Source organism: Dipodomys ordii, unplaced genomic scaffold (assembly GCF_000151885.1).
Source record: "Dipodomys ordii isolate 6190 unplaced genomic scaffold, Dord_2.0 Scaffold9, whole genome shotgun sequence".
Classification (NCBI taxonomy): Eukaryota; Metazoa; Chordata; class Mammalia; order Rodentia; family Heteromyidae; genus Dipodomys; species Dipodomys ordii.
In genome coordinates, this window is record NW_012267225.1 from 22,119,544 (window position 1) to 22,126,876 (window position 7,333).

Consider the following 7,333-nt stretch of genomic DNA (forward strand, 5'->3'; position numbering starts at 1 on the left):
ATGGAATGTAGACCTAAATATGACATTATTATAAAAGGAGAACTATTTGGAGAGACATCATAAGGAGAAAGAAAGGCACAACAAAAGTAGAAGGGAGGGAGATGGTGGTTAATATACAGTAATCTATATGAGAATTTGAGCAAAGTACATTATAAATAAAGCAGTGTGGATTGTGATTCTATATGTATGAAACTAGCATAATAAAACCTACTAGAAATTGGTAACAAGGAAGGGGAAAGGGCAGGAGGTTAAAAAGAATAATATAGATGGGAAGAATTTGGTCAAAATACTTTACATACACAACTGAACATATTCCAGTGAAAGTCTTTGTGCAATTAAATTTTGCAAATATAAAAGGAAAAAAGAAAAGGATTGCAAAAATCATTCTGCTTATTTTTCTTTCAACTGCTCTTTTTTAGTGACTAGTTGCTGTTTGCCTTTATTAACTCATTTGTGTTCTCTTTTTTTTTTGTTTCTACGACATTGTTTATTTTAAAGTTACCTTCTCAACAAACCATAAAACACTTGGATGTTACTTTTTTTTCATTGAAAACATACTACAGAATAAATGGAGCAACACATAGAAATGATCAAAAGCTAAGGACAATATTAAAAATGGAAAGTTTCATTTGGTAAGGTTACCTAAAGGATGAATAACCATGTTATGCTGGACGGATTTTTTTTTTAAAGGCAATAATCTTGTGCTTTTATTCTTCAACTCTGGTACTTACCAAAACCTTAGGTTTTGCACAAGTGTCAACTCCCACCTAGTAAGGGACAAGTTTCTATATCACAACTAAATTTACTTTAACTAACTGAAGCTCAAAGCAACAGTTGTTAAAAAGAAGTTAAAAGAAAAATAACTACATAATTTAGCTCATGAAGATAAAACTAAAACAGTGATTAAGTTGAATGTATCAGAGACATACAACTAGAGAAAAGAACTATTATACACAATTTGGAAGTTGTTAAAGTGACCACTCAGAAGGTTGAACAGTGCAAGACATGCATTTCCAGTTACAAGCTCAAAAGAGTGCAAAAAAAATTTAAAGCTTTTGTTTAAAGTTTAAGGAAAGCATGAAATTAATATTTGAAAAATAAAGCTTCTCTTAGGTCATCCCCCAGAAATGAAATGATCAAATTGTTTTTCATGGTACAATTTTCTACAATGAAATTTCCTTTAGTGGCAAACTTGCCTCCAAAAAAGTTGGGTCCCCTATTGAGTTACCACATTTAGTCCATGAGCACACAGTGATAAGTGAGGATCAGTACTAGCTCCTGGAGATCCCAATAGAAAGAGCCTTGGATTTGGGGTTCTGCCTTGGACAGCATGCCTGAACCCTACAGAGAATAAAGCAATGGGCTTTAAGATTCTCTTGTTCCTGTAAAACTGGAGGACAAATGGACTAACAATTCTCCCCCTAGAGGCAAGCTGTTGTGGTGGAAGATGTTAAGCGCTAAGTCAACAAAGATGCCACTCTAAAAAGTGGATAAGTACAGAGGTTCAAGATCAATACCAGTGCAAGAGCTTTTTAAGTGAGTTGACTAGGCAATGCATGCATCCATCCATGCGAATGTAAGACATGGCCCCCAAAGAGAACTGAAAACATGTATATAACAACTGGAGACATCCCTTGCCAGTAGTTTATAAAAATATATAGTCAATACTGTAGAGGCTCCTTCTACAGTCAATACTATGGAAGTCCATTCAGTTACCCATTACTTCAATACCAAAAAGCATCAACTACTTTTCAGACATTCCAGACGAAAAGGTCACTTATAACAAAAAGTCATTTTTTTTTTAAAACAAGATAGTGTCCATTTAAAAAGGTTTTTTCCTCTTTCAAGTGAACAGGACATTTTCTGTATTAAACTTAACATCTAGTCTGTCAAGACTGGGTTTAAAATCCTTATGTAATGTGCATATATGCAGAAACAAACTTACTTTAAACATTATCTGCACAGAAAGAAGTTAGTTCCCCAAACATTATAGCATGGGTCTGTTTAGTACAAATCTATTGCAAAGTAAAAACATTCTGTGCATCAGTTCCATCAGAAGCAGGAAAAGAATGTCCCAACTGTAAGAGTTCAAGTGTAAGTTGAGTTTTGAAAGCCTAGAAACCTAAGGACACCATGTTTCTCTCAGCATCCTGATATGCATAATTGTTTAAGCTACCAAGCCATAATGTCTTCCTCTGGAGCTAGAACCATATTCCAAAGACGTTACTTCCTATTCCGAAGACGTTTGGATTTCCTAAGACAGTCTATGGCTTCTGTTGCCTTTCTTCGTTTCCGAGGAGACTCCTCATTCTGCCCAGACCCTGAGGAGTTTCCTACTGCACTTTCCATTACTTCACGTAGCTTGCGTTCCAGCTCAGCCAATCGTGCATTCTGTTCACCTATGATCTGGGTCTGCTCTAGCAGTTTCTGGTCTTGGTCTTGAAGCTGTTTCTGCTGCTCTTGCACTTTGGTGCGAAGCTCAGAAATTTCACGCCTGAGAACAGTCACCCCAGCTCCATTGGTTTTAACCTGCTGCTGGAGTTTGGTAACCTCTTGTCTTGAAGGGTTTTGCTTGGAGAAGAGCTGCATTGTTGTTAGGGCTGCAGATGGTCCTGGAACTGGAGGAAAGCCCATGAGTCTTCCAGACACATCTGACCCTGGCAATTTCCTCTTTAGAATGGGAACAATCTTCTCATCGAAGTACTCCATTGCCATGGAGGAAATATCCCTTAACTCTTGAAGGACTTCATGAGCTCGTTGAGGGGCTCTGGTAGAATTGACATATCTCAGTACACGATAAATTTCATCAATCACCTTTCCTGGGATGAAGCAACAGAGATTGGAATCCACGTACTTCATAAAACTCATATTTAAGAGTGACAACCTGGTTTCCACAGCAGCAAGGATGTCTGCATGACGAGCTAGAGAATGGTTCCTCCTTTCTGACTCTCTCCTTGGAAGTTGTGCTTTAACTTGTTTCTGACACAGATTATGGTATCTCTCCACTTTCAAAAATCCCTGATTCAACATTCTCTGACAGACCAAGTCCATTCTTTTACAAACCAGGCGGAGCTGGCTAATTTCGTCGTAGGACATAAAGCTGAGGATGTTCTGGATGGCAATGATAGGCAGCGCCACCAGCGTGTTGTTTTGTGGCAGCTGGTCCGGAGCCATCGCCGGAGGTGCCTGTGACCCCGACTGCGGGGCCTGGGACGAGGGCACTGGGGGCTGTCTTTGAGCAGAGCCGGCGGCATCGCCGTGGCCGCCGCCTCCTTCCTCAGCGATCCGCTCCTCTGCCGCCCCCATCTTGGAAGTTTGCATTTGTGTTCTCTTTACTCTTTTTTTTCAAATTATATTTTTGTTATCTATAAGTAGTTTAACAAAGGAGACACCATTCAGCAAATGTTTATGAAGACAGTAGTAGAGCTTGATCAATGTCACTCTTCCATCATTCTCTCTCATTCATCCCAATACAAACCCTCTCCACAATTTTCTTAATTTCAAAATAGATGCATGGAGTATTACGGCTGCATTCTTCCCCCATTTCCTCTCCTCATTTGTCTCTCCTCTTCCCCTTGACCTCTCAATACCTTTCACGTGCCAGTTTCCTGGTATTCATTTTGTTGTACTGTGAGTTAGTTATCCTAAGGAATTATACAATTCAAATTTCCCCTGCAAATACTATACTTTGATTAAGGTATATTTGTGGAGGCTTGCATACAATCCCATACCTGTTTGCTTGTACATTCTTATAAATTATTTGTAGCTTTCACATATGAGAACAAAATGTGTTCTTTGTCATGTTAGACCTGACTTACTTCACTTAACACAATGTTTTCAAGTCACATCCATTTCTTTGCAAATGATCTACTACCATTCTTCCTAGTAGATGAGTAAACTTCCATTGTGTATATATACCAGACTTCTCCTCTCATTTTCCCCCTCCCTCTGGAACATAAGAGAGAAATGCACTCTCTTCAGTTTTTATTTGACTTGTTATTCACTTATGACTATGGTTAATGCAACAAACTAGAATAGTTAAACTCTTTGCTCTATTTTTATTATGTCCTAAAATTACTTCCTTTTTTCTAAACATTTCTTGTTATTTGTTTATGCTAAGTCAGTTATTTAATAGGACCAAAGTATAATTATGAACTCAATATTTTTAGTTAATACTTAGTGGATGTATTAGGAGGATCATGGGCCAGAACAGTTCAGGCAGAAGAGTCCACAAGACTTCCTTTCCATTCAAAGAAAGCAAGATTTCTGTGATTGAGGACAACAAGAAACCTAAAAGTGAGCAAAAGAAGGCAGATCACAGCTTGGACACATGTTGATTAAGAAGTGAGACCATATCCTAAAAAAATGTGGTGAAAAACAGGTCTGGAAGAGTAGCTCAGTTGTGTGGTGTTGGCCTGGCAAGTGGAAGGCTCCAAATTCAAACTCCCATTGCACCACACTGCTCCCATATGTATTTCTGAGACCTGGTGATAGCATAACCATTGAATAAATGACAATGTTGCTCTAGTAAATAGAGGTGAAACTGAGCATGGTCTGATTTTCCAAGGGAAAAACTTGCAAGATTAATCTGTGCAGATTTGCAAAGAAGGTAAAGCAGCAAATAGATACTTGTACTGTGTTTTCAAGACCTAAAAATCTAAGGTACAACAAGAGCTGAGGCAATAAAGCTGTCCTGTATTTCAGGTCCATTTTCATTGAGTAGATTTTTAACTGTTTTTGCCAATAAAACAAACACAATGTAACTATGTGCAAGGTTATTTTGTCAGCACAGAGAAGCATGATGGAGGTAATCCACATAGAAAGTGCATTGGTGGCTGAGTATAGATGTCTCAACGAATCTTAGTGGCTCAAGAGGCTGAGATCTTGATGATCATACTTTCAGCCTAGCTTGTGAAAAAAGCCCATGAGACTCAATAATCAAAATAACTAGAAAAAGCTGATCTGGAGGGATGGTTCAAGTGGTAGAATGCCAGCCAAACAATCAAGCCAAGTGAACATGAGATCTTGAGTTCAAATCCCAATACTCTCCAAAGGAAAGAGGACAAAAGATGAAATAAAGGGAGAGGAGGAGAGAGAGATAGTGAAAAAGAGAAGGAAAGAAAAAGAATGAGGGAGATAGGAAGAGAGGGAGGGAGAAAGGGAGAGAGGGAAGGAGGAAGGAAAACATTGGCAGAGAATTTTCCATGTCTTCCCCTATTGTGGTAACTTGTTTCCCTGAGATAGTGCAGTGTCACATTCAGATTAGATATCTTTGAGCCCAATGAGAAGGAACATTCACATGCATAAAGCACAGCAGGGACTTGTGATATTCTTGCTGAATTTTAATTTATATCTTTATACTTGTTATAAAGAGAAAGTAATCTTTTGTCAAATTTCCAGATGCTATTTAATTGGGAGCCATTCTAAAAGCCATGGAGCATAATGCAGTTATAATTAGTGAATTAAAGAAGTCAAATAATCTGTCAAGAAATGTAAGGAGAGAGAGCACAGGAACTACGTAAGGAGTCATTTTCTTTCATATCAAGAAAATTTTCAAAGGACTTCTGTAGTATTCAAATATAATTAAATCCCAGAATGTATAATAAGGACATTTTTCTTGGTGATTATCATGCCATGGTTACCTCAAAACAGCTTCTTCAGTTGCAAAATACAAGGTTTAAGGGAAAATACAAGCTCAAAACTGTTAAAAAAGGGTGGTATTGATTAATATATATATTGCATTCATAAGCTGTTTTATGAAATGGCAATTTCTTTGTACAAGTACTTAAAGATAATTTTAAATAAAAAGTAGAGGGGCCAGGTGCTGGTGGCTCACATCTGTAATCTTAACTACTCAGGAAGCTGGGATCTGAGGACTGAGGTTCAAAGCCAACCCCAGGCAGCAAAGTCTGTGAGACAGATTCTTATCTCCAGTTAACTACCAAAAAAGAAGAGGGAAAAGAAGAAAAAGAAGAAGGAGGAGGAGGAGGAGGAGGAGGAGGGGGAGGGGGGAAAGGAAGGAAGAAGGAAGAAGGAAGAGGAGGAAGGAGGAAGGAGGAAGGAAGGGGAGCAAGAGGAGAAGAGGAAGAGGGAGAGGAAGAAGAAAAAGAAGGAGAAGGAGAAGAGGAAGAAAGAAGAAAAGAAAAGCTGGAAGCAGAATTGTGGCTCAAGTGTAGTGTTCTAGCCTTGTTCAGAAAAGCCCAGGGACAGGCCTTGAGTTAAAGCCCCAGGACTAGCACAAAACACTGTAGAAGGAAGGGAGAAGGTGTTTACTCTAGGTTAATCGAGATGGGAGGAATTTGAACAAAGTACATAATATGCGTATTATAAGTATCATAATGAAATCCATTTGTACTATTAATCTATGCTAATAATTTTAAAAAGGAAATAGAAACATAATACATTGGTAGGTAAAAATAAATCTCCTTAACATCTTTAAAAAGATAAGTAATTGCCACACTTTGAAGAATTGTGAGCTCTAGACAATGCAGCTATCTTCAGATTCTTATTTATATTTTCCCTTTCATTCCCAGACTTGGAATTCTGGTCATTTGGAAGCTCCATAAACTTGACCCTCATGAAAGGGGATGTGGGCTTCAATGACACACCCAAGGTCTCTTAGATGGGTAGCTGTAAATTAGTGTCCCTAATGTCACTAAACCAAACTCCTTTTCCTCTTTGTCTTTTCTGTTCTTTCTTTTTTACTTTTATGTGATCTATCACTTGAATCACAGGTTCCACTTTGGGTTTTTAAAATTTGTATTTTTTGCTACTCCTGGAGCTTAAACTCTGGGCCTGGGTTTGGTCCCTGAGCTTTTTTTTTTGCCCAAGGTTAGCACTATACTACTTGAGTCTCAGTGCAATTTCCAGCTTTTTTTCTGAGTAGTTTATTGGAGATTAGAGACTCATGTATTTTCTTGTCTAGGGTTGGCTGTGAACCACAGTCTTCAGATTTCACCCTCTTGAATAACTAGGATCATATCACCAGTGCTTGGCTCTTTAGCATACATTAGTTGTACAGGAAGGAGGGGATGTTTAATTTTGACCTTTCACTCATATATACCATGTATTCCACTCAAATTTACCTCTCTTCATGTGTGAGGCAGAGAATGGGAGGATCATGGTTTGAGGCCAGTACAGGCAGAAATTTTGAAGTCCCACTATAACTGAGAGCAGTGGTATATGTAAGGTCCATTCTGGGAAGCTGGAGCAGACTCATCCCTCTTCTTGGTTAAATCTCTGCCCAGTACCTGTGTCACCTAGGTAACTGACACACTTGGAGGCAATCACCTCCCCCCCCTCCCTGAGGTCACATCATCATCCGATGTGACCA

The 7,333-nt window shown here is 38.6% G+C and overlaps 1 pseudogene; it reads right to left on the reverse strand.

Moving 5' to 3' along the window:
• Positions 1–536: 536 nt before the first annotated feature.
• Positions 537–3,306, reverse strand: LOC105980423 (annotated as a pseudogene).
• Between the last annotated feature and the right edge of the window lie 4,027 nt (positions 3,307–7,333).